Genomic DNA, 27,501 nt, shown 5'->3' on the forward strand with positions numbered 1-27,501 from the left:
AATATTTGTTCAGGGGATGACAAGAAGGAGCCAGCCGTGCAGATGGATGCGCCAGGCAGAAGGTCCAGCAAATAGCAAGCCTTGCAGTGGGAAAGAGCTCAGCGTGTGTAAGCTGGGCTGCCAGGGGCATCATCCACCCTGCAGCCCGCTGAAGAGCCCTCCTGGAGTTACACAGTGCACAACCTCCGCATCTGTACCTGGTAGCCTTGTGTTTGAGAAATGGAAAACTCAGTGTGGATAGATCACTGTGAGGTGGAGGAGAGCCAGTGTAGACAGACTATTACAAGGGGGAGGAGAGCGGTATAACATGAGATGGAACAGTCAGGCAGGGGCCGGATCACATAGGGCCGCATAGACCATGGTAATGAGCTTGGATTTTATTCTGAGATGAGAAGGAACCCAGGTAAGTTTTAAGCAGATAAATGACATGATCCAATTTACTTACGAGATGACTCCAGGTTCAGCATAGACAATTGTTGGAGGGGGTCAAAATAAAAGCAGGGAGACTGGCTAATAGCCCAGGTCAGTGACAGTGCCATGATGGCTTGGACTTTGGTGATAGCAGCACAAAGTTAAGTGTGAGCTGATTCAGTATATATTTTAGAACCAGTAAGGAGCATTTACTGGTAGCATTCATGCCTGGTTTCTGCTGACAGCTACTAACCTTTGTTCTATGTCATAGGAAATCACTAAATTCTCAATCAAGGTCATCCCACGTGTCAAAGTTGACAGAGTCCTGTCTGTTTCACCTGTTACGAGAGTGTGCAGCTGCATCACAGATCCGGGTTTATTCAATCTGGATCATAAAGCTATGGTCTTACATAAAACAAGGGATGCGGGATTTATGAACATGTTTGGTTTGGGTTATCAAGAGTCTATTTCCTGTCAATAGGAAATGAAATCATAAAAAATAAAACTACCGATAGGACTCAACACGGGAACTGCTGTATCATAATGACCGTGTTCCCATGGTGATCTCACAAGATATGCAAACACCCGGGGCCACTTTACCGTCAGCACACGATTTAGGAGTGACACTGAGCCCGTTGGTAGATGGTAGGCGTCTGCCTGTAGCCTCAGAGGCCTGCCGACAACCAAAAACATTTACCAGGAGCAGGATGCTGGAAGCTGCCATAGTATTCCACTAACTTGAAAGCCACCCTGATGCGTGATTGTCAAAGATTTAGGAATATAAAAGAAAAGTCAAATTGAGCGCTTTGGAGGTAAGCAACTTTGGTGCCAACTCCATGCTCAACCTCAAGACCCATGGGCAGCCTAGAGGACAAAGTCACATTGGTGGACCTTGTCCTTGATTCAGGTGTCTGGTGCCTCCAGCAAGTCAAGCTGCCCGCGCTTTAAAAATCCGTGGGAGGTAGCATCAGCCGTGCCACGGACTTGAACTTGAGTTAGGCCTGCTCGTCACGAGGCTCCTCTTTCCAGCGGAGCATGGTGGGTGGAGGCGTGCGACAGTGACTTCGCTTTGCTCTGAAGTTGGGACGCAAGCACAGCACACCATAAAGACAACAGGCAACATGACGGTGGAATGTTCGGGAAGAAGAAGAAAGCCTGTAAGCCAACCTGCTGTGTCCCGATTAGACTCCGGGTGGGTCGGCTCAAGCAAACGGGAGGCCGAAAGGACCTCGATCATTTTGGAAATCCGTGCTACCGACGGACAGAGGGCCATCATCCAGAGGACAATTTTTATAGCCTGGTCCGGTGTCGGGGAGAATGCTGAGCCTTTCTGTGTAGGCATGGTCTTAGAGGAAAGGAACCGTGGCTGACGGGGCACCTTCTAATGAGAAGATTAGAAACAGAACACACAGCTCGTCCTGGCTGTGCCTCCAGCTGTGGAACCCAGGGCACGTCCCTTAAGTCGAATTTCGGTTTTTCTCCTGTATCACCAAAGATCACTCCTGAGTGTCCGTCCTATGTGTCGCTCGCTGCTGCAGCATTTGATACTGGTCCCTGTCCCGAGCCTAAAACTCCTTCCTATCTGGTTCGAATGCAGATTCTGAATCCGTGGGACTGGGGGTGGGGCCCGAGATTCTGTATTTCTACCAAGTTTCCAGGGAAGGCAGGTGCTGGTGGTCCATGGACCACGCTTGTAGTAGCACGGCCCTCGCCTAGTTCCTGGCCCTTCGAGGCACGCGGTGGCATTTACCTCTCCCCACCCGTCTCTGCTCCTCCCTCTTGGTGCCTTTGACGTTTTCTCATACCACTTGCACATGGCTCCCCGCACCATGCTTTAGTTAGCTGCTGTCTCCGTGTCTCCCACGAGACTGCGAGCGGTTTGGGGGTAGAAACTACACGGCCTTCCTTTCAATGTCATCTGTGCCCTGCGTTGGACCAGGTACATAAAAAAAGGATCAATCAATGTTTGATGAACTAAGCCTGTAAATTGGAAATCAGAACATCAGTGCTGCCTGCCTTGACGAGTTGTTGTCGTGAGCAAACGCGGTGATTTGGGAGAGAGAGCGTGGAAACGGATCGTACGGTACAAACATAAAGTGTTATTATCAATCAGCTTTCTACTCTGCAGCAGTTCAGACCCCTGTAGCTGAAGCATATTGGTTGTGGCATTCGCTCGGGCTCTGATGATTATAAAAACTCAGATTCATCTATGATTTCAAAATAAACCACATTCTCTCCAGGCTAACAAGGGTGGCAGTCTCTGCCCATGGTAAGCAAAGTCATTAGAATGATGTAAATGAAAAGGGTGTATCTTTCACTAATCAATCAGTCAACGAATCAGTTAATCGTGAAGCAGGTGCCTCTCCCCAAGTGGCAGCTGGGCTTTCTTATCTGCCTCCCTGAAATGAGCAAGTGATGTCAATCAGCCTTATGCCTGTTTGGAGGTGGGGAGGCTGACGGGGGGAAGGCGAGGTCAGAGGGTAGATGTGAAAGCAGTTCAGAACGAGGCTGGAGACCAAGAGGAAAACACCCATGTCTCTCTTTTCGGGAGGGGCCTGGGCCATGAGGTGGGGGTACTCCAAGTGGCTTGACAGCCACAGGCACCACCCTGCCTGTGCCATTAGCAGAGGTTCCCAGGAGGGTTGGGAGGGCACGTGCCTGAAAACTAGTCACTTGGATGGAATTCCTTCCTGGAAAAAAGTTACACTTGCGAGCTCCTGCTGCGATTCATCTGAAACCCATTCGGGTATGTTTTCCTTTTGTGTTGCAGATGATGATGGGAGCCAAGAGCTCTCCCAGGCTCGCCCTGCTTTTTGGTAGGGGTGGGTCGGTGGTCGTGATGGCAGGCAGGGTGGTGGCACAAGGGGGCTGGGATGAGAAGGTTCTGTGTAATCCTTAGGTTTCTCTGGGCAAGTGTGGGATTCCAGCCAGTTATTTCTAAGTAGGGACGGGAGGGGAAGAAAGTTAACGTGGAGGCCAAGTTCCTAAAAGCCAGCAACCTGGGGACCTTTAGCAAGGGGTGGCTAGTGTGACAGTTTGATGTAGATCGAGAATGAATGCCTACACACCAATAAAATAATATTGTAGAAATGATTTCGGCAATAATGAGGTTGAGTTCGTGGCAAAGAAAAATTGTAAGAAACCAAAATACAAAGCAAGCCATGTATTAAGAATGTTCAAAGTAAGTGGACTATGTATGTATGTATCATTCACAGAAGTATTAATTCTGGTTATACGTGGGTGATTTTAATTTTCATGTTTACTTTTTCTGTATTTTTCCTAACATGTATTATTTTATTCCATGGGAAAATGTTTTCCTCAGAAAAAAATTTAGGGGCACCTGAGTGGCTCAGCTGGTTAAGCATCCAACTCTTCATTTTGGCTCAGGTCATGATCTCACAGTTCATGAGTTCAAGCCCCACCTTGGGCTCTCTACACTGACAGCAGGAAGACTGGGATTCTCTCTCTCTCTCTCTCTCTCTCTCTCTCTCTCAAAAATAAGTAACTTTAAGAATAATTTGTTTAAGTTTAGAAATAAATGAACAAACCAAAAGATTAATAGTAATTGTGAATTATGGAGTCATGAATATCTGATATTTCTTAATTTTACTTTTAAAAAATGTTTGCCACTTGCATCCACGTGGATGGAACTGGAGGGTATTATGCTAAGTGAAATTAGTCAGTGAGAGAAAGACAAATATCCTATGACTTCACTCATGTGAGGACTTTAAGACACAGAACAGATGAACACAAGGGAAGGGAAGCAAAAATAATATAAAAACAGGGAGGGGGACAAAGCATAAGAGACTTTGAAATATGGAGAACAAACAGGGTTACTGGAGGGGGTTGGGGAGCGGGGAAGGGCTAAATGGGGAAGGGGCACTAAGGAATCTCCTCCTGAAATCATTGTTGCACTATGTGCTAACTAACTTGGATGTAAATTAAAAAAAAAATAAAATTAAGAAAATAAAATAAAATGTAAAAAAAATTAATTAAAAAAATTTTAAATGTTTACTTATTTGTTTGGGGGGTGGGGGAGGAGCAGAGAGAGAGGGAGAGAGAATTCCAAGTAGGCTCTGTGCTGTCACCACAGAGCCTGACATGGGGCTCGATCTCATGAATGGTAAAATCATGACCTGAACTGAAATCAAGAGTTGGACACTTAACCGACTGAGCCACTCAGGTGTCCCTTAATTTTACTTTGTGTATGTTCATGATGTTCAACATGAATACATACTGCATTTGTAATTTAAAATTTTAAGTTTTCTTAAAAAAAATTTTTTTTTAATGTTTATTTAGTTTTGAGAGAGAGAGACACAGAGCATGACAGGGGAGGGGCAGAGAGAGAGGGAGACACAGAATCTGAAACAGGCTCCAGACTCTGAGCTGTCAGCACAGAGCCCGATGCAGGGCTTGAACCACGAACTGTGAGATCATGACCTGAGCCGAAGTTGGATGCTTAACCGACTGAGCCACCCAGACACCCCAGATTTTAAGTTTTCTTAAAGTATATAATAGCAGAAGCAAATAAAGAAAAGTCCACATTGCCCAGTTCTAAACCTCAAAATGATCCCTGATTCCTTCCCCTTTTACAACCTGCACTTTCCTTATCAGCAAACTGTGTTAACTCTGTTTCCAGAATCTCACCATTTCTCCCCTTTCGCCTCTTGCCCAGCACCTGACTTATACTGTGGTAAGTAACCTCCTGATATCTCTGATTCCATTCTCTGCCCTCTACAATCTCTTCTCCACATTGTAGCCAAAGAGAGCTATTGACCCCTAAATAGGGTCATGTCTATCTTCTGCCTAGAACCTTCAATGGCTCCCCATTGCCCTTAGAGTAAAATCCAGACTCTTCACCCTAGCTAGAGCCATCTCTCCAACCTCTTCCCCTTGCTCATTTCACTCCAGCCATTGTCTTTCTTGCTGTTTCTCAGCTTAGGAAGAGCTTGCCTTTGTGGTTCCCTCTCCCTTAGAATGCTCATCCCACAGACCTTCCAATGCTGCTTCCTTCTCCTCAAGAAGAACAGAGCCTCCCACACAGGAGGTGCCGATAGTTTAGAATAAATTAGAGGTGGGGTGGCTAATGGAATTCCAAGTCTATACTCATCAAGGCAAAGGAAAGCAAAATTCTTTCTTCTGGCCAATTCTGAGGGGCTTCATGGAAAAGATAGAACATACGGGGAGGTATACAATTCCCACAAACTGGTCCCAACCTACCCTTTCAGCCATCGTTTCCAAAATGTCCACTCTCTTTGAAACCTTTCCCCGGAGTATCCTTACTCTCTCTTTTTTCTTATTGCTGGATACCTCCATTTCCATCATCAACCCTTCAATCTCTTGATCGCTGGTCTAACTTCAGGAGCAAGTCTATATAAGGACCATAGAAGTCCATAAGCCTGCTTCCCCTTCCACGGTTCAGCTCTGGAATGCTCATGGTTCCAAAAGAAAACTTCAGATTTCTTCCTTGCACCACTTTTCCCCTGCTGCTCCGTAGAGGCAGTGCTGAGGTTGGTGTAGTCTGGGCTGTAGAGCATGGGGCCCGGGGTGATATCTGACTGCTCTTCTAGAAACTGTGTGTAAGGAGAACTATGGCAGGGGAAAGTCCTGCCTTTGGGTAGTATTACCTGAGGACTTTGCATTTAATAGCTAAGTCCGTGCCCTCGTGCAGACATACGATTTTAAATGTATTAGATTCAATAATATATGTACATAGACCAGGATCCCCTGGATGATCTCCTACCTTTTTCCTACGTGCGGCCACTGTTACCAGTTTGAGAGATGATCGTTTAATTCATGAGATTTAGTTATGGTTCCTAGTTAAGGATCTCCAGGACTGCAAATATTTTCTCTCCCTTCCCCACATGTTCCACTATCACAAAGACTCTCTGTAATGAGTATAAGATACAAAACCTGGAGACGGTTTGCTGATGTTTAATTCAAATTCTAACCAGGCTCTTGCCCGAACCTTTGAGGCCCTAAGCGAGCCCGTGCTGTGTGCTGCCATTGGACAGATTTCTCGACAAACTAAAATCTAGAACTAGATTGTATTCTCTAGACTCCATTCGCTGCCCTCTACCATCTCTTCTGGATTTCTACAGATCTCGGGGGTGATATTAGGGGGCAGTGAATCTTCTAGTCTCTGAAATCACCCCAGGGGTGTTATCCGTCCCCTGGTATATGACCCACATGGGCTTTCTGCAACAGGCACAAACTCCTCCTTTGTCCTCAGGCACAGTGAGGGTAACGTAGGGTCCTCTAAAGAGCATGTGTTCAACAGGCCTGGATTCAAAGCCCAGGTCGACTTGTATACTCTGTGCCCTCGGCCATGTTGCTGAACTCCCCGGAAGCTTCTTCCTCCCGTGTAAAATCAAAACAGTATCTACCTCTAAGAGTTGTTGTAATGATTAAATGTAACGATATGCATGAACCGCTCTCCCCCGGTAGGCATTCCCCAGTTTGTGAAGGAACTGAGGGTCCATGCAAAATTCAGATGGCCTCCTCCAAGGGTATCTCACGTGCCTGGGTCCACCTGACTCTATGTAACATAAGCAATGGCTGGTTTCTCCAAGAAGGAGTCTCTCTTCCTGTTTGCGGCCAGCTCCTCTGTGAGCCATCCCGTCGCCCATCCCCTCCTAGCTCCTCCAGGACCTACTTCCATCATTAACCTTTTCTCTCCTGTGTCTTGAGTCTCTCTAGTCCACTGGCTCTTTGCTGTCGGGCTTGTTCACACCTTTCACACTAAAAACAAAAGGTCCATCAGTGAATCTGGTGTTCTCTACCACCTCCCGCTCATTTACCTTCTCTTCTAACAGACAGACTTGAAGAGGAGCCTGGGTAAGAGGTCGTACCCTGCAGGCCGGGAATAGACTTTCAGAATCCGCTCAAAGCTATAGGCTAAGTAAACCTCCCTTTTCTCTCCATGTTGGTGGTAAATGGGGAAGCCTTTGGATCCCACTTGTGGCCTGGAGCAGGAAAGGGAGGAAAGAGGCCCACGTCGTCTTCCTTCTTCCCTGCTTTTAAGAGCCCAGGGAGATTCCAGGTGGAAAAGCAGCCTTCTTTCCGAAGAATCATACAGACCATCTTAACCGAGTTCAAATGCCTGTGGTCTACACCAGCATCTCGATGGAGAAGCTCAGCAAGCCATGTGAAAGAATGGTCCACACTGTCCTCACCTCTTCCCCATTTATTCACTCCCGCCACACCCTGTGGACCATCATCCCCAGGGTTACTGAAGACTCCCTTTGTGCCGAATCCAATGGACACTTTAAAGTCCTTATTTCCTGGATGTCTCGTGGGAGATCGTCCTCTCCTCGAAACTATTCTCTCGGCTCCTGAAACTCTTCGATTCTGCTTCTCCTTCTCTGGTATCAGGACCTTTGTTCCTCTTCCTGGGCTCTTCCTCTGCCTATCCACTAAAAGTTGCTGCCTGGAAATTTTTCCTTGGACCATGGTCCTTGGTTGCCTGGGCAACCTCATCCAGTCTCAGACCTTACCCACCACGTCTATGTGGAGAACTTACGAATCTTAAGTCTGGCCCTGGCTTCCCCTCTTGAGAACCCAGAAACTATGTAAAACTGAATGCTGAACATCTCCACTTAGAGATCTCACACATACCTCCAGATTGGCATTTTCAAAACTGGCATTGTTTTCACCCTACTTAATCCCACACCCCTCAGATCCTACAAAACAAACCCTGGGATGCCCTCCCCTCTGTTCCATATACGAGTTCATGGCACTGCCATCTACTTGGATACACAAACTGGGACCCGGGTGTCCTCCTAGCCTTCTAACTTCCTTATGCTTCCTTTTGACATTTTGTGTCCAGATATTAAATCCTGCTGGTATCTGCTTCTGAAATGTTTTTTTGGATTATAATAATTCACAACTACCTTTTCCTTTAGACCATAACCTCCTAACTGCCTCCGGACTAGCTGCTCCTTAAAATCATACTGTACCCTAGAGCTGGAGTGGTAAAAACAAATTTGCCCTGCCATTCTCTTGCTTAAAAAACTCAAGGGGTGCCTGGGTGGCTCAGTCAGTTGAGTGTCCAACTCTTGATTTCAGCTCAGGTTATGATCTCACGGTTTGTGGGTTCGGGCCCTGCATCGGGCTCTGTGCTGGCAGTGCGGAGCTTGCTTGGGATTCTCTCTCTCCCTCTCTCTCTCTCTGCCCCTCCCCTGCTTGCATGCTCTCTTTCTCTCTCTCTCTCTCCCCTCTCTCTCTCCCTCTCTCTCTCTAAATAAATAAATAAACTTAAAAAAAATTCAAATGGGGTGCCTGGGGGGCTCAGTCGGTTAAGCATCCGACTTTGGCTCAGCTCATGATCTCAAGGTTCGTGGGTTCAAGCCCCAGTAGGGCTCTGTGCTGACAGCTCAGAGCCTGGAGCCTGTTTCAGATTCTGTGTCTCCCTCTCTCTGCAAACCCCCCCCCCAACCCCCGGCTCTCTCTCAAAAACAAACATTAAAAATTTTTTAAAAATCCTCAAATGATTCCATTTTCCCATGAGATTCAAGAGGCTCCTTGATTTAACCCCCCTTTCTCCAGTCATCCTTCAACTTAAATTTGTTATTCCTACAACTCACCATGCTAGTTCTGTTCTCTGTGCCCTGGATTATGCTGAGAACGCTCTGCCCATCCCTGTTTATCTGCAAACCCTTGCTCAGTCTTTCAAGATATAACTCAGATGTCATATCTGAGTTCAAAGGACCCTTCTTTGAACCCTCAGGGCGGGCTGTGGCTCCGTATCATCATAGCCTGTCACCATGTGTCCTGCGGAATAATGGGGAAGACTGGTAGTCTCCTGAGATGTTCTCTTGGTGAATGTACCAGTCTGGGCTCTGCTAGGAGTACTCAACCTGCCAGATCCCGAAACCTGATTTCATCAGCATGTTGAGAACAGAGCCACGTCTTAGCGGCTAACTCAAATCAACTAACTTCCTGAAAAATGTACAAAGTCAAAATATCAACAGATTAATTACAATAATTACTAGAACTTTCCTAAGGACTGTTTTCTTGGAGTGTGAGAGACCAGTGTGTTCTTGGAAAGCAACCTACCCCTGGAGGTGAATGAGAATCAGAACAAGGGCAGCTAGATAAATCAAGCAACTCATGGAATCAGGCTAAAGAAATGTGATGCCCTCATCCCCCCATCAGGAATGGGCTTGCCAATGGCACCATATTAGAAATCTGTTCACCAGTGTTCCTTCTCCCCCGGCCAAAGCCCGGGTAGTCACTGCCCAAGCTAGCCTCTGTAATTCCCTTTCGACTTCCCTGGCTGACCAAACCCCTCTACCTCCTGGCCTGGGTGCTCCTTCTCATTAATCTTTTAATGAAGTTACTGATGAGACCTGTTGGCAAAGGCCATCCTTTCAGCTTTTGCGTTGATCCTCTAAGTGTGGATTTCAGACTTTAAGAACCCGACCTTATTTCCAGGTACTTGAGGGAGGCCTCTCTGTAGCAGCCAAATAGAGACGGGAAACTTGTATCTGTCATGGGGAGAAGCAGGGGCTGGGGGGACTGGGGAGAGGTTTCGAGTGGATCCCCTCCTCCACCTCCCTTCCAGCACAATGTTCAGAAGCAGCAGGCTTTCAGACAGGGTTTTGGAGTTAGAAGCTGTGACTGCAGTGGTTCACGTTGTGGGGAGAAGACTAGAGGGCACGTGGCAGAACCCCGGTGGTCAGACCTGGAGACCCCTAGAGCAGGAAGGAACACAGGTTTCTCTGCACTCTTATCCCTCCAGCCCCACACCACCAGCAGCCTAGGGCAGTGGTTCTCCTTGCAGTCCGGGAACCAGCAGCATCGGGGCGTCACCCGGAGCTTCTCAGAAATGCAGATTCTCAGGCCCCACCCTGACCTGCGGAATCAGACTCTAGGGGTGTGGCCCAGGAATCTGTGTTTTAACAAGCCCTCAGAGTGAGCGTGATGTGCCATAAAATTTGAGAACTGCTGTCCTGTGGCCCTCCCACCGAGGCCCCACCTCCCTCTTCCAACCCATACCCAGGCGGCCTGTTTCCCAGCAGATGCCCCCTGCATCAGGAAGTAGCTTTACCTGGGACAGCCTCAGCCATCTTGTTTTCCTGCTGTCTGTCTTCTGTGGGTCTGGCACGCTGAAGACGTGTCACGCGTGGCTGACCAACTAAACTGAATTAGATGTGTTGGGCTAATTGCATTTATTCTCAGGTCTCTACGATTTGGCCCTCTCCGAGATCTCCTCTCTTTCATGCCGTTTCTTTCCATTTTCCTCAGGGGTTCCTTCTCCCGCCCGCATCTCCCTAATTCAAATGGGCAGAGCTCTTGAAGTCCTGTGATGCACAGTCTGTTCTTTCCTCCCTAAGTTCAATCCCTCGGAAGCATTTACACTGTTTCAGACACCACTGCTGTGCCATTGCCTCCAGCCATAGAACTCGCCAGAAGGGTCCAACGCCTCATACTCAACATGGCTACCCCCTGCCCTCTACCCTCTTCATTCTTTCCTGCCCAGCCCACCCCCAATTGTCTGGCTTCGTTCCTTCTGTGAATGGTCTCACTGGCCTCTCTCAATTTGGCTCCCACTCCTATTGATACTCTCTCTTCCATCTGGGGCTTCCGCTCCTTTACCAGTCAACACCTCACTAGTATTTAAAGTCTCAATTCCTAGACAGTTGTGATTGACCCCCAACTCTTCTCTACGTCCAGTCTCTCTTAGCTCTGATCCAACCACACCTCAGCACTGTCAGGTTAATTTTCCTAGGACGGCACTACGGTCCTGACAGAGAAGGGAACACCAACTGTTCCCCAAGAACATCACGTCTCCCTGTCCCAATGATCCAGGCACCATTCCCATCAACAGGGAATTTTCATAGGCCCCTCCTGGCAGGGTCCATCAACCCACCTTGTCCTTACACCCTTGAGCTCAGCTCCTCGGTCTCCTCATTTGCCCTAATTTTTCTCCTCTTCTCTCTCATTCTGCTGTCTGGAACTCAAAGTTTATTCTTCGTCATGCCAAGCCCTTTGACTCACTCATAACTTATCCCCTTAGGACTACCTTTTGACGATCAAAAGGCCTGAGAAGGTGTTGTGCTAAGTCAAGTTCTTTAGCTTGAGGCAGTTTTTTCTCCTAAAGGGAATTCTGTTGACTGCTCTTAATCTTAGCTGTGTATTTTTTCTTCCCACTGCAGGGTGATGAAGGATCAAAGAGGTTCAGACTACAGTGGGTTATCAAGGAGACTCGACCTGGTCCAGGCCTATGTAGGCAGCAGTTTAGGCCTCCAGAGGCTCCCTGAGTACAGTGGGATCCTGAGAGAGGGAAGGCACCAGCTTTTAAGCAGGTGACAAGAAGAAAGTACAGAACTGGAATCCCTTCTAGAGGGAAAGCTGAACCCTGCCTTTAGAGAGAAGCAAGAGAGAGAGAACCACTAGAGAGAAGGCAAGAATTGAAGACCCAGAGGCCAAGAGACACTCTAATCATGCAGAAACCTCCTAGCTAAGAAGGTAAACCCAGCCATTTCTTGGGAAGGTGTTCCTAAATTTGCTTCAGCTGACATAATTGTTGTCTTAGTAAATATGCATCCCTCAGTCGTGGGAAGATTTAGAATTAAAGAGAGCTACGGTGAAGGAAATCACACCTCATGGTGTTATATTTTTATAGTAAAGAATCTACCTAGTTGGTATTTTAAATGCCTCTAATGTTTAAGGTTTTAAATACTCATATTTAATAGAAATATTTTAATTTTAATAAAGTATCTGAAAATGAACTTTGCAATGCTGATTTAAAGTGTATAACTGACTGGGGCACCTGGGTAGCTCAGTAGGTTAAGTGTCCAACTCTTGATTTCAGCTGTGCTATTCTCTCCCTCTCTGCCCCTCCCCCCACTTGTGTATGCATTTTCTCTCTCTGTCTCTCTCTGTCTCTCTCTCTCAAAATAAATAAATAGGGACGCCTGGGTGGCTCAGTCGGTTAAGGGTCCGACTTCGGCTCAGGGCATGATCGCACAGTGTGTGAGTTTGAGCCCCGCATCAGGCTGTGTGCTGACAGCTCAGAGCCTGGAGCCTGCTTCGGATTCTGTCTCCCTCTCTCTGCCCCTCCCCCACTCGTACTCGGTCGGTCTTTCTCTCACTCTAAAAAATAAACATTATGGGGCGCCTGGGTGGCGCAGTCGGTTAAGCGTCCGACTTCAGCCAGGTCACGATCTCGCGGTCCGTGAGTTCGAGCCCCGCGTCGGGCTCTGGGCTGGTGGCTCAGAGCCTGGAGCCTGTTTCCGATTCTGTGTCTCCCTCTCTCTCTGCCCCTCCCCCGTTCATGCTCTGTCTCTCTCTGTCCCAAAAATAAATAAACGTTGGAAAAAAAAAAAAATTTAATAAAAAATAAATAAATAAATAAATAAATAAATAATAAACATTAAAAAAAGTTGAAAATAAAAAAATAAAAATAATAAAGTGTGTAACTAATTATTAAGGCTTTTGATTTTAAGTTAAAAATCTTTTAAAAGCGTATACACTGTATTGGAATTTTTAAGAAAACACCATATGTGTTTATCAGTTTTATGGGAATGACTTAAGAATTTGCGAGAGTTTGTTAGTCAGAAAATTGATGTGTTTGAAAAACTATTCAAATTATTAAATTAATGAACGCAGTTTAAAACGATTAGCCAAGTGAAGCGGACATCAATTTACTAGATTTATAAATTGAATAATAAAATAGATATATTTAATGTAAAAGCTTCACCACAAATTTTTAATTTGAAGGTAACAAATATTAAACTTAAAAAACCAAAGTAACTTTTAACATATATATACATTTTTAAATGTTTATTCATTTGTCAGAGACAGAGAGAGACAGAGCATGAGCAGGGGAGGGGCAGAGAGAGAGGGAGACATAGAATCGGAAACAGGCTCCAGTCTCTGGGCTGTCAGCATAGAGCCCAACCAGAAGCTTGAACCCATGATCCATGAGATCATGACATGAGCCAAAGTCGGATGCTTAACCGACTGAGCCACCCAGGCACCCCCAAAGTAACTTCTAAATAATCATTTCAGGGTAAAAAGTCTTACTGCATTTTTAAAATCCTTTCCTTTTCCTTTTTGTTTTTTTTTTTTTTCATTTAAAAAAAAGATTTTATTTAAAAAATTTTTTTAATTTATTTTAATTTATTTTTTAATTTACCACCAAGTTAGTTAGCATATAGTACAACAATGATTTCAGGAGTAGATTCCTTAATGCCCCTTCCCCATTTAGCCCATCCCCCCTCCCACAACCCCTCCAGTAACCCTCTGTTTGTTCTCTATAATTAAGAGTCTGTTATGTTTTGTCCCCCTCCCTATTTTTATATTATTTTTGCTTCCCTTCCCTTATGTTCATCTGTTTTGTATCTTAAAGTCCTCATATGAATGAAGTCCTATGATATTTGCCTTTCTCTGACTGACTAGTTTCACTTAGCATAATACCCTCTAGTTCCATCCATGTAGTTGTAAATGGCAAAATTTCATTCTTTTTGATTGCCGAGTAATACTCCATTGTATATATATACCACACCTTCTTTCTCCATTCACCCATCAATGGACATTTGGGCTCTTTCCATACTTTGGCTATTGTTGATAGTGCTGCTATTAACATTGAGATGCATGTGCCCCTTCAAAACAGCACACCCTTATCCCTTGGATAAACACCTACTAGTGCAACTCCTGGGTCGTAGGGTAGTTCTATTTTTAATTTTTTGAGGAAGCGCCATACAGTTTTCCAGAATAGCTGCACCAGCTTGCATTGCCACCAGCAGTGCAAAAGAGATCTTCTGTCTCTGCATCCTCGCCAACATCTGTTGTTGCCTGAGTTGTTAATGTTAGCCATTCTGACAGGTATAAAGTGGTATCTCATTGTGGTTTTGATTTGTATTTCCCTGATGGTGAGTGACGTTGAGCATTTTTTCATGTGTCGGTTGGCCATTTGGATGTCTTCTTTGGAGAAGTGTCTATTCATGACTTTTGCCCATTTCTTCACTGGAGTAGTTGTTTTTTGGATGTTGAGTTTGATCAGTTCTTTGTAGATTTTGGATACTAATCCTTTATCTGATATGTCACTTGCAAATATCTTCTCCCATTCTATCGGTTGCCTTTTAGTTTTGCTGATTGTTTCCTTCGCTGTGCAGAAGCTTTTTATTTTGATGAGGTCCCAGTAGCTTGTTCATTTTTGCTTTTGTTTCACTTGCCTCTGGAGACATGTTAAGTAAGAAGTTGCTGTGGCCGAGGTCAAAGAGGTTTTGTCTGTTTTCTCCTCTAGGATTTTGATGGCTTCCTGTCGTACATTTAGGTCTTTCATCCATTTTGAGTTATTTTTGTGTATGGTGTAAGAAAGTGGTCCATGTTCATTCTTCTGCATGTCGCTGTTCAAGTTTTCCCAGCACCATTTGCTGAAACGACTGTCTTCATTCCATTGGATATTCTTTCCTGCTTTGTCAAAGATTAGTTGGCCATATGCTTGTGGGTCCATTTCTGGGTTCTCTATTCTGTTCCATTGATCTGGTGTCTGTTTTTGTGCCAGTACCGTACTGTCTTGATGATTACAGCTTTGTAATACAGTTTGAAGTCTGGGATTGTGATGCCTATAGCTTTGGTTTTCTTTTTCAAGATTGCTCTGGCTATTTGGGTCTTTTCTCGTTCCATACAAATTTTAGGATTGTTTGTTCCAGCTCTGTGAAGAATGCTGGTGTTATTTTGGTAGGGATTGCTCCTTTTCCTTTTCTTATGATACCATAGAGAAAGTTCACAAGGAAATTTTCCAACCTATAAAAGTGAACTCTTCTCAACAGCGAATTGCCAAGAAAAGGGCACTTGAGGCTGTGTGGGTAGGCAGCCTGGGTGCATTTAGCAAAAATGACACAACATACATCCTGACTTCTCACCCTCTTGCCAGACTGGTTTCTCGGTTTGCTTACAGGCCTTCAGCTAAATATCCTTGCATTATCTTAGACTTGCATTTCACAAACTTAGTTCATCCCTTCTTTATCCTCACTTGTCTGCTCTTGGCCTCAGCTGAAAGGCTTCCCTGCAGAAATAACGTGTTTATTGCACCTATCAGCCCAGCTCAGCAGGCTGGAAACCCTGTAGTGGTTTCTCACTCTTCCCTCTCCTTCCCCGCTCCTCTAATCCATCATTCTCCATGAGCCTTTCTCTGCAAGGTCCACCTTCCTTCCCGTTTCCTCAGTCACCACTGCAGTCTCTGGCTGTGTCACCTTGCATCAGGATTACTGCCCTGGCCTTCGGTCAGTTTCCCCTGCCGCAATTCATTCTACACAAAGCTGCCAGAAGAGTCATCAAGATTTATTTTCATCTCGAATATTTTATTTGCATGAGCTTGTGCCAGCTTCTCAATATCTGTCAAATAAAACCCAAGTTCTCCTTGACATCTAACGTCTTCGAACACCTAGGGGTACTCCACATCTTAGCATCCTCAGCTTTCATGATTTCTTGATGGAGCCCCTTATTTTTGTCAAGCTAATTTGCTTGTCATGTTGTCCACACATGACATGCACATCTTTGCATACATAGCTCATTGCCTCTGAATGGAAGGCTCAGATCCTTCTTGTTTCTGGCCCTGTGAACCTGATTTCTTCCTCTTCCTCCAAATCCTGTTAGCACCCACCCAAATACAATTCATAATCTCCTTGGCATCTGTATACATTTCCATAACTAATTTCCATGTCTCTGTATTACCCTCTAAAAATTCTTCAGTTTTGCGTTATATCATTTTCTTTTCTTTTTAAAAAAATTTTTTTAAATGTTTGTTTATTTTTGAGAGACAGAGCATGAGCAGGGGAGGGGCAGAGAGAGAAGGAGACACAAAATCCGAAGCAGGCTCCAGGCTCTGAGATGTCAGCATAGAGTCCGACCCGGAGCTTGAACCATGATCCGTGAGATCGTGACCTGAGCCGAAGTCAGACGCTCAACCGATTGAGCCACTTGGGCGCACCTGTATACCATTTTCTTAAAGAGACTATATAAGTTCTTCAGGGAAGGAATTTTACCAGCCTTGTCAACTACAGAGGATGAAATGAGATGGTTTATGAAATGAGATTGTAAACTACCAAGTTTTATCAAACAGGAGTGTTAGAATAGCTGTGGTGTGGCCAAAAAAGCCAAAGATTTGAACGTAGGAGTTTGGCTTGGGAGAGCTGAGTTCACTTATGAGCTCTATCTTTTACCAGTTAACGTTGTTTTAAGCGAAATTTAATCTTTCCTGAGTTCCAGTAACCTCACCAGTAAAATAGCCATATGATGCCTTACAGGGTAGAGGTATTTGTGAAAGATCAAGTGAGTTGACAGCAATAAAAAACTTTTTACAAACTTTAAAGCACCGCATGAATGTATATTTTTCAGGAATGACGAGATAAGCCCTTGACTAACAAATGTTGACGTAATGCCCAACGCATGTTGACATAATGACTCTAAAAGATTGCAAGATGAGAAGCACATACCATTATGGCCTCGGCAGCCACCCTTCATAGATGACATATCACAGCAGATGCAAGTAGCTTTTGTGATTCAAACATAGTAAACACCTCTGACTTCCAAAAGAAATGAATAGGACTGCAGACAGATGTTAGTGGAAGCAAAAGCATATAAAAACCACATTTCTTTTAGAGTAATTTACTATGATTATTCAATTATGAGGGACTATTTGAAAGGCATGGAACTTGTCCAAAGGCCCTCAAGTTCCGGGCCCTATGTGTGAAATGCATTCAGGATTTGCTCACTCAACATTTTTTGTCTTGGCAAATATTAATTGTATGCCAACTGTATGGCCCTATACTGTTGTAGGTCCTGGAGATAGATCAGTGAAGACGGTTCAAGTTCCTGCTCTCAGGGATCTTACATTCTAACAGTAGAGAGATAAAATGTAAATAAACAAAATAATTATAGATTATAATAAGTGCTATGAAGAAAGTAATGTTGGGGTGGGGGTGGAGTGCTATGGATGGATGGCTCAGGGAGAAAAGACATCAGGAAGACAGTGGCATTTAAGCTGAGGTTGAAGAATGAAGTAGAGAGTGACAGAAAGAGCCCAGGAAAGAGCAAAGTAGACTGAGGGAAGAGTGGGTACCAAGGCCCTGAGGCAGGAAAGGGCTGGCTCTGTTAAGAGGCCTAGGTGGTTGAAGCCTAGTGATTAAGAAGTCTGGAGCCCAATCACACAAAGCCTGGTGGGTCTTGGTGAGGAGTTTGGATTTTATTCTACGTGCAATGGAGAGCCACTAGAGAAGCTTACATATTATTAAAATTGTAATCATACTATTTTTTAAAAAAATCACAGTCCGTGTTACCATAATATGACACCTTGGGTCATTTCACAAAAGTTAGCATGATTTGGTTCAAAATATAAGTTTAAAAGAACAGGACTAGGTATTTTAAAATTGGGGCCTCCTCTATATGGGGGGGTCCACTGGGTAGGGGTGCCATAGATTTCCCCTGCTGCTATCCTCACCTGTGTTGTGACATTAAGATTCTTCACATGCTACATGCAAGCTATCTCATCAGTTGTCAAGATAGTAGACAGGCCACCTTCTGGGACCCTTTCAAATAGATTGTTAGGACTATGTAGTCATAAGGATAAAGGAGACTGTTGATGCACTGATACAGAGTGACCCCTAAAATGTGTTAAGAAGGAAAAGACTTGGGGCGCCTGGGTGGCGCAGTCGGTTAAGCATCCGACTTCAGCCAGGTCACGATCTCGCGGTCCGTGAGTTCGAGCCCCGCGTCAGGCTCTGGGCTGATGGCTCAGAACCTGGAGCCTGTTTCCGATTCTGTGTCTCCCTCTCTCTCTGCCCCTCCCCCGTTCATGCTCTGTCTCTCTCTGTCCCAAAAATAAATAAACGTTGAAAAAAAAAATTAAAAAAAAAAAAAAAAAGAAGGAAAAGCCTTGTATACATTAAGCGTGTGCTATCATTACTTGTGTAGACGTAAGGTGTCTGTAGGATGCATAAGAAATCCTACATTTTTTTCCATATAGAGACTTACCTTAAAGAAAATGGGCAATGTTCCAGGATTGGTGAGAAAGAATGTATGTTGTTGGTTAAACCTAAAGTTATTCTCCATGATAACTACGAGGAAATTTAAAATCGAGACCTATGCTGTCCAGTGCAGTAGTCACGGGCCTATTTAATTTTAAATTTAAATTAATTTAAATAAAATCAGCTTTCACATTCAGGTCCTTGGTTACACGAGCCACAATTCAAGTGCTCAGTAGCCATTCGCTGCAGGTGACTAATGGCTATCATTTGGATAGCACAGACATAAAACGTTTTCACATCATGGAAAGTTCTATCAGCCAGACTGCTGTAGAGGTATGCAAAATACCACCAGGGCTGTGAACTAGCTCTTAAAACTTAGCTGATCAATCCAAAGAGACTCAGGAGTACAATAATACAAATATATTCCAACACTGGTTTCTCCAAGATGACTCACTAGAACAGCATTTAGAGGTGCAGTCGCAACTCCCAGCATTAGATCTCTAAGGCAGGTTGGTATATAATTTTGTCATTACAAAAAATCAGTCTGCACTAGTATAGCAGACTAGATTAAGTAAGCAGGTTAGATTAAGTAAAACTAACATAGTTGATAACTTACTGAATTCGATATTCTGCACTGATTCAATAAATGAGTCAATAGTGCTAACACGGTAAGGCTGAGTAATGACATTCAATTATATTCAACTTCTTTAGTACAATTTGTCAACTTTTATCATTTGTGCTGTCATTATGAACCCAGCTTTTCACAAATGAACACATTTGAACTAACCACCGTTATCATTTTGCTTTTTATACTCAAATTGACAGAATAAAGCCAGTGAGTGGTCCTTTAAATCGGCCTCTGTGTTCTTTTGGGCAGCACATTGCTTTTTTTATTTATTTTTTATTTTTTTATTTTTTTTTCCCAACGTTTATTTATTTTTTGGGGGGGACAGAGAGAGACAGAGCATGAACGGGGGAGGGACAGAGAGAGAGGGAGACACAGAATCGGAAACAGGCTCCAGGCTCTGAGCCATCAGCCCAGAGCCTGACGCGTGGCTCGAACTCACGGATCGCGAGATCGTGACCTGGCTGAAGTCGGACGCTTAACCGACTGCGCCACCAAGGCGCCCCGCACATTGCTTTTTTTAAAGCACGGATACTGCTTTCCGCCCCAATAAAATATTCCAAGACTTACCTATATCTTCCCAGACCCAGACACGAATTAGCCATTTTTCTGAGACATATTGTGTTTCCTTCAATTGAAAAATAATATTAGACCCAAAACTGTCGGCATTAGAAGTGTATATCCTCAGGCTCATGTGGGGGAGTAATATTATTCCTTGACCATTTCACTGAACAGAGCTAGAAAAGACCTATTTTATGATATGTTATTAGTTTATATTAATATTTCCAACTTAGTTCTCACATTCCAATATGCCTATTTCAATTTTTTAAAATCTTCATTCAAATTATATTTCCCTTTTTTACAATTCAGTGAACAATTATCACTGTAAATAAAAATGTTGGATTCTTGACAAAGTTAGCATAATCAGTCATTTCTTTTGCCTGACGATAAAAGGATCGAATAGTAATATAAATATTAGCACTAACAGTGAAACTACCGCACAACATTCAGTTTTTTCTCTGCTTTTCTCTTCGAATGCATCTCACTAATCCAGATCAATCACTATCCAGATCAATTACTTTGCCACTCAGTGAGACTTCATTCTGCATGCTCAGATGATACGTAGGAATTTTTGGTTCTGTCTCTTGTCTTCATCCACAGACAGACAGACAACTAACCCTTCTGAGTTCTGGGATAGAGTGGCTTCCAGCTTCTTAAGTTTTCTTCCTGAGGATTTTGCTTTGAAATGCAAATGAGTTTATCAATAGTTAAATGGCAGATAGGCTATTTTCATCTGATCTTTTAAAAATTAGTTTTTGTGTGGAAAGGAATGGACAGTGTTCCAAAACTATTAGTGAAAAGGAAATGGTATCACCTGGTAAACCTAAAGTAATTCTAACTGATTAAAAGTAGGCTTGGGGTGAGGCGCCTGGGTGGCTCAGTCCGTTGAGTGTCTGAGTTCGGCTCAGGTCATGATCTCGCGCACGGTTTATGGGTTCGAGCCCTGCATCGGGCTCTGTGCTGAATGCCTGCTCGGAGCCTGGAGCCTGCTTCAGATTCTGTGTCTCCTCTCTCTGCCCCTCCTCCACTCATGTTCTATCTCATTCTGCCTCTCAAAAATAAATCAATGTAAATAAAAAAGATAAATAAAAGTAGGCATGGGGTGATTGGGTGGCTCTGTCCGTTGAGCGTCGGACTCTTGATTTCTGCTCAGGTCATGATCCCAGGTTCGTGGGATCAAGCCCTGTGTTGTGCTAAGCACTGAGCACAACTGAGCCTACTTGAGTTTCTCTCTCTCTCTCTCTCTCTCTCTCTCTCTCCCCCCCTCTGGCTCTCTCCCCTACTTGCTCTCTCACTCTCTCTCTAAAATAAAGTTAGATTTTTAAAAAAGGCTTAAAATCCAGACTCTACAACTACAGGTTTCCCAGTCAGAGACACATTGGACAGATGATTACACTCATGATTCTTTAACTACAATCATTCAAAGTACACTTGTAAGGACATGAGCAGTTATCCACCATCATTTAGCTCAAGTATATTTTCTTCTAGAAAGAAGTTGTTCATACCTGATTGATATCCTTAAAGAAGAAGCAAAATAAACCAGTGAACCACAGTTACAGGATATGCCTAATAATAATAACCTAATAACCTATATGCCTAATAATTAACAATACAAAACCAGAGTTGAGTTTCTTCATTTAATCTGACAGGCAGGTGACTTATGACTCGGGAGAGCTGCCACAGGGCTCTCTATCAGGGCCTACCCCCGAGAAACTGTCACCATCACCAAGTGCATCTCTTGTAGGCCTGGACCTGGGTTTAGCTGTGTCCTCTGGGCTTCACTTTGTTCTTCCCTTGAGCCGTGTGTTGAGTAAATGGGCTTGATAAATGGTGGCTGATATTAAATTAGGGAAACCCAGCCTGATTGCTCCTTTCACCTCTAGCCCCAAGCACCCAAAGTTGAATTCAATGCTCCTGCCTGTGTATCCAGAACACCCTATGCTCAGCCTACGACTATATACCATGTGTTGTGTTGCATTGTAATTGTTGGCAATCATGTCTGTCACCCCCATTAGACTATCTGCATCTTTCATGTAATACTTGACAATTATAGAGGTCTCCAGAAAGTATACTTGTTCAATTGGAGGTTGCTTTGGTCTCACATTAGTCACAACAAATAGGCCTCTTAATATTAGACTTAAAAGCCTCATGAACTCTGATTTGTCTTATATAATGAGATATAAGTTATTCTAGGTATATCCTAGAGAACAGTACCTTGAAGTTATTTATAAATCTCTAAGAAAGTTCAAATAGTCAAGTTTTCTAGAGAAACTCACAATCCATTCACTAAGGTTAAAAATATATCCACACACACAGATGAAGTCAATGATATTAAAGTCATCACATATTCTTTAACGCAGAGATTGTCTTGCCATTTCTCTTTCTTTCTTCTTCCTTCCTTCCTTCCCTCCCACCTTTCTTACTTTATTTCTCTCTCTCTCTTTCTTTCAGTAGACTACTTGCCCAAAGTAGAGCCCGATGCGGGGCTTGAATTCATGACCCCAAGATCAAGACGTGAGCTGAGATTAAGATCTGAGCTGAGGTCAGGAGTCGGACACTGAACCGACTGAGCCACCCAGGAGCCTCTTTTCTTGCCCATTTCTATACCTGCAGTGTTTCAAGGTTCTTAACATATCACTCAGTAAATATATACTGAATGAGTAAAGTTCATATATGTAAATATATATATACCTTTTTAATCACCAATCCAGAGTACTTGTCCTTTAGTCACTGACCAGAGACCTCAGTTTGAAAGTGACTTCAATCTACCTGCTTAAAAAGCCTATTGATATAAGAAATATGTTGCCTCAAGGCTACCTGACTCTCAGTTTCTAGAGATTTGGTAAGCTTTATGTCAAATTTAGCTCTCAACAGAAATAACTTTGCCGGCTTGTAATTAGCCATTATTAAGAGTTGACAAAAGAAAAACATCCACATGAAAATTGTTCCTGCAGTTTTGTAAAGTCACTAAGACAGTTGCCCAATTTTCTAGAAAGTAAGCTCTGTGAAGGCAGAGACTTTACTGGTTTTAATATGTTATATGCAGTACTTTAAATAACACCTGCTATAGGCCTAAACGAATATTTGGTTTGTAGTGAATGAAGGAATGAATGCATGAATTCTATAATTTGATGGCTTTTATATAAAGAGTTATACAATAAAGCTTTTTTTTCAGGTTTGCTACAGTAAAAAAGTTTGTCTTCCTGAATAAACTGGTGTGCTTCTTTTTGTTAGACAGTAAGAATGTGTTTTCTTTGACTTCACTTCCAGGAAGATTAATCCAGAACACTTCCAAGAATATCTTAATTGATCTTCCTTTGTCTCTCCTCTTTCCTTTTTTTTTTTAATTTTTTTTTTTTTTTTTACATTTAGTTATTTTTGAGAGAGCACAAGTGGGGAGGGGCAGAGAGAGAGAAGGAGACACAGAATCAAGGCTCCAAGCTGTCAGCACAGAGCCCGACACAGGGCTCGAACCCACAAACCATGAGATCATGACCTGAGCCGAAGTCGGATGCTTAACCAACTGAACCACCCAGGCGCCCCTGTCTCTTTTCTTTCAAATTAAAAAAAATTTTTTTTCAGCGTTTGTTTATTTTTGGGACAGAGAGAGACAGAGCATGAACGGGGGAGGGGCAGAGAGAGAGGGAGACACAGAATCGGAAACAGGCTCCAGACTCTGAGCCATCAGCCCAGAGCCTGACGCGGGGCTCGAACTCACGGACCGCGAGATGGTGACCTGGCTGAAGTCGGACGCTTAACTGACTGCGCCACCCAGGCGCCCCTCTCCTCTTTCAAATTTAATGTCTTTACTCCACCACCAGGATTGCCTTCCTCATAAACCAGAGGCCGCAAGATTGGATCCTGTGCTCCCTTCTCATGTAAGCCCCCATGTTTTCTTCCTTGTGCTTGCTCCCCTCTCTCACGCTTTCACTTGCCTTTACCCCATTGTGTCTGTCATGTTTCAACCACAGGATTTTGTCAGGGCCTAAACACGTCTGGCTTATTCCACCTCATGACGTTCCTGATGTTATTTCCTCCACCTTATAGTGCCCCTTCCTCTCATTATCCCAAGTGCTGGCCTTCTTATTATTTTTTTTTAATGTTTTTATTTATTTTTGAGACAGAGAGAGGCAGAGCATGAGCAGAGGAGAGGCAGAGAGAGGGGGAGACACAGAATCCGAAGCAGGCTCCAGGCTCTGAGCTGTCAGCACGGAGCCCGACGCGGGGCTCGAACTCACAGAGCATGAGATCATGACCTGAGCCAAAGTCGGACGCTTAACTGACTGAGCCACCCAGGCGCCCCTGTGGCTGGCCTTCTTAAATCCCACTGCCTGTGTTTGAATCAAAGTTGTTCTTTAAGCCTTGATTTCCTCATTGGCAGTATTGCAGCTTCATACCTGATAGGGTTATTGTGAGGGGGCATGTAAATGCTCAATAAATATTAATGCTTAGTATTAACATAATTTCTTCTATTTTCCTGAAATGTATTTGTCTCATAGTTTATACTTGAACTTATGTAATAAGGCTATTTGGACCTTAGGAACCATTGTCCTAGAGTGTAAGCCATTCAAAGTTCTCACATTGACCCTCCCCACTTAATCCACAACCTAGAGAGGCAATTGACTTAATTTAGGATTTTTTGGTTGCTCGTCTAATACTTATCATGGTCTCAATGTAGCCATTGCATTTTTCTGTTCTCTACATTCGTTTAGGACAGTGACTGTTGTATCTTTTGTAGGTCTACATGTGTCTGTCTCTGCTTAATAGCTATACTTACAGGAGTGCCTGGGTGGCTCAGTCAGTTAAGTATCAGACTCTTGATTTAGGCTCAGGTCACGATCTCCGGGTTGTGAGATCAAGCCCTACAATGAGCCACCCTGTCAGCATGGAGCCTGATGTCCCTCGCTCTCTACTCCTCCCCCACTCGTGATTTCTCTCTCTCTCTCTCTCAAAACAAGTAAACACTTTGAAAAGTTATATTTATAGAAATAGGAGTTGCTCAAAAATGGCAGCCCTATACATTATGTAATTTAGACTTATAAATAATATCTTACTCAGGTCTCATCATAATCCTGCTGGGTAGGTAATGGCTTTGCTGTTGCAGTACTAAGCCTGTCGTTAGCACTGTAACAAGAACACTGGCCTAACACAGATGGCAATGCCGTTGAAGAGCACTTTGTAAGGAAACCTAAATATTCTGAGGCTCCTCTGCATTTCTCTACAACAAAGCCATTAATTGTTTTTCTCTCCCAATATTGTTTGTGTTTATGAGCCTGTGTTTATGACCCTTAGGATCCTGTTTCGGGATCTCCTTTCTTGGCCGCCATTTCCTCACAACAAATGTCACGTCATGTTACATCATCGGACACACAATGTTAGAGACAATTTCAAAGGCTTTTATAAATCTTTTTCTTTGTTCTTGATGTGAGGAAAATATGTCATGCGTGTGGAAGAAAAGACAAAATCTGAACAGGACCCTGGTCGTAGGAATTCTGACCATGGGCATGACCATTTACAAATTTGAGTAGGTGTTGTGTTCCTTACCAACCGAGCAAACCAAGGAAGCAGATAGCTAATCTTCTTAAACATTCTATACTTGGGTATTGTTATGGACATTATTTAATATTGTTCTATTTCAAGGATCTACAGAAAGTTTATCTCTTCAGGTGGGAGAGGGCTGCTATATTTCATTATTATTCATCTCAACGAAATCTCACGGTAATACCTAAAGGTCTTATAAGGTCAGTCAACTTTTATTTGTCATACATTACATGAAATACTACAAATTATTCTAGATCTATTCTGAATATATCTGGATATTGCTGAAAATCATTTATAAATCTCTGGTGAAGTTCCAGTGAACAAGTTCTCTGGAGTACTTTACATTTTATTTTATTTTTATAGGTTAATTGAATGATGTTGATGTCATTAGACATTCTCAGGCATCCACAGTGAGATGCTGCACATATAAAGACATTATTCTGCCCCACAGCTTGCAATCTAAAATTAGATATACACAGGCAAGCCAGATAAACATAGCACATTTTTTTAAGACCAAAAAGAAATGATGGGAGAGAAAAAAGAGTAGTGAATCAAAACGTCGAAGGGAATTGACAAATATTCTGTTTTCTGCCTTTTGTTCGTAGCCTTGACTTCCTCTAACAGAAGTGATCGTACTGTGAAAAGTCAGTCATACTGTATAATGTCCTCAGCTTTGGAGGTCCAAAAAGTTCTTTCCCCCAGCAGTCATTGTCCCTGCTTGCTTGACTCTGGATACTCAAAGTCTAGTACCTTTAAGCTCAGCCAGTATAGGGGCGCCTGGGTGGCGCAGTCGGTTAAGCGTCCGACTTCAGCCAGGTCGCGATCTCGCGGTCCGGGAGTTCGAGCCCTGCGTCAGGCTCTGGGCTGATGGCTCAGAGCCTGGAGCCTGTTTCCGATTCTGTGTCTCCCTCTCTCTCTGTCCCTCCCCCGTTCATGCTCTGTCTCTCTCTGTCCCAAAAATAAATAAACGTTGAAAAAAAAAAATTTAAAAAAAAAGCTCAGCCAGTATGTTAGGAAATACTCCCTTCAGTAGCCTATGGAGTTGGAAAGTGGCACAGCAGGCCAAAAGATCTGGAGTTGAACAAGCCCTAGGTGCCCATCCCACGTGGACTTCAGGTTGCCATCTCCCTATTCGCCCCTATGTGCTCCGTCCACAAGCCCATCTGGCCTTGTCCCTGAAGTTAGGATACAAAAAAAAAGTCACCTCCAACGTGCCTGGCTTCACGCTCCCTGGTAGGAATCTAGATAAACAGGACATTGGCTGTCTTTTAGACCTTACAACTTATTTTGGAGTTTACCACTATCTGGGGAGATAGCTCATAAATAGACTCTCTTAATATCACAGGGTAAATGTAGGGGCAGAGAGGTGGTCAGGCTAAGGCCCAAAGGAAGGGTACCCAGCCCAATCTCGTGGTCAGGGAAGGGTGATGAGATGAGGGATAGTCTGAGAGCTGGACAGAACCAGGAGAGTTGTAGCTCAGAAGCCAAGAGAGTAGGTTTCAAAAAAGAGAAGGAGTGAAACAGGGTCAGATCCTACAAATGTCGAGCAAATGGACCTCAAGAGAATCCACTGGATTTGCCAAAGAGAGGAGGGATCATTGGCAGGGCAGATTGAGTGAGTGTGGACATGGAGGTGAGAGACATATCATAGTTGGTTGACGAATTAAGGAGAAACAAGACGTGGGAATAAGAAGCTTGCCTTCTTAGAGAGGAATATGTTATTAAGGGAAAGTTTGATTAAAAAAATTTTTTTATGTTTATTTATTTTTGAGAGAGAGAGAGAGAGAGAGAGAGAGAGAGACAGAGCATGAGTGGGGGAGGGGCAGAGAGAGAGGGAGACACAGAATGTGAAGCAGCCTCCAGGCTCAGAGCTGTCAGCACACAGCCTGACGAGGGGGGCTCGAACTCACAGACCACGAGATCATGACCTGAGCCGAAGTCGGATGCTCACCAACTGAGCCACCCAGGTGCCCCTAGTTTGATTTTTTGATCAGAAAGACGGGTTTCTAATCTGAGAGAGAGGAGCTCGTTGGAAATAAAGGGAAATAGGTGATCGGTGGATCAATGGAACAGGTTCTTGGTTCCAATTCCAGATCCCACTCCTGTTTCCTCTTGAAATAGGATCGGACTCCCTCTCTCGATTCTAGTCGTTCCCTCCCCTCAGGGGTGGACTTTGCTTGTAATCTCCCTTGCAAACACTCCACTCTACCTCCCTAAAATAGGACGACATCCACTGGTTGTCAAGAACGACAGCTGCACAGAAGTCCTGATTGACCAGCTTCCTTCCCAAAGTGCTTATTAATCCACAAAGAATTGATATATTTTTCCAGTGATTACAACACTTTTGTCTACCATGTAGGGCATCCATTTCCTGTGTCAAGGTGC

At 43.8% G+C, this 27,501-nt stretch overlaps 1 long non-coding RNA gene across 2 annotated transcripts in view; it reads left to right on the forward strand.

Moving 5' to 3' along the window:
- The window catches only part of LOC123585664, an 83,868-nt gene extending 72,270 nt beyond the window's left edge, over window positions 1-11,598 (forward strand). The window contains exons 2-3 of one of the 2 annotated variants that reach the window (XR_006706358.1): window positions 683-2,680; window positions 11,571-11,598. This is a non-coding gene — a long non-coding RNA (uncharacterized LOC123585664). Of the gene's footprint in view, window positions 1-682; window positions 2,681-11,570 lie in introns of those variants that run through there. The other variant, XR_006706359.1, reaches the window with a different exon arrangement.
- The last annotated feature ends 15,903 nt before the right edge of the window (window positions 11,599-27,501 follow it).

The sequence above is a fragment of the Leopardus geoffroyi genome, chromosome C3, assembly GCF_018350155.1.
Source record: "Leopardus geoffroyi isolate Oge1 chromosome C3, O.geoffroyi_Oge1_pat1.0, whole genome shotgun sequence".
Classification (NCBI taxonomy): Eukaryota; Metazoa; Chordata; class Mammalia; order Carnivora; family Felidae; genus Leopardus; species Leopardus geoffroyi.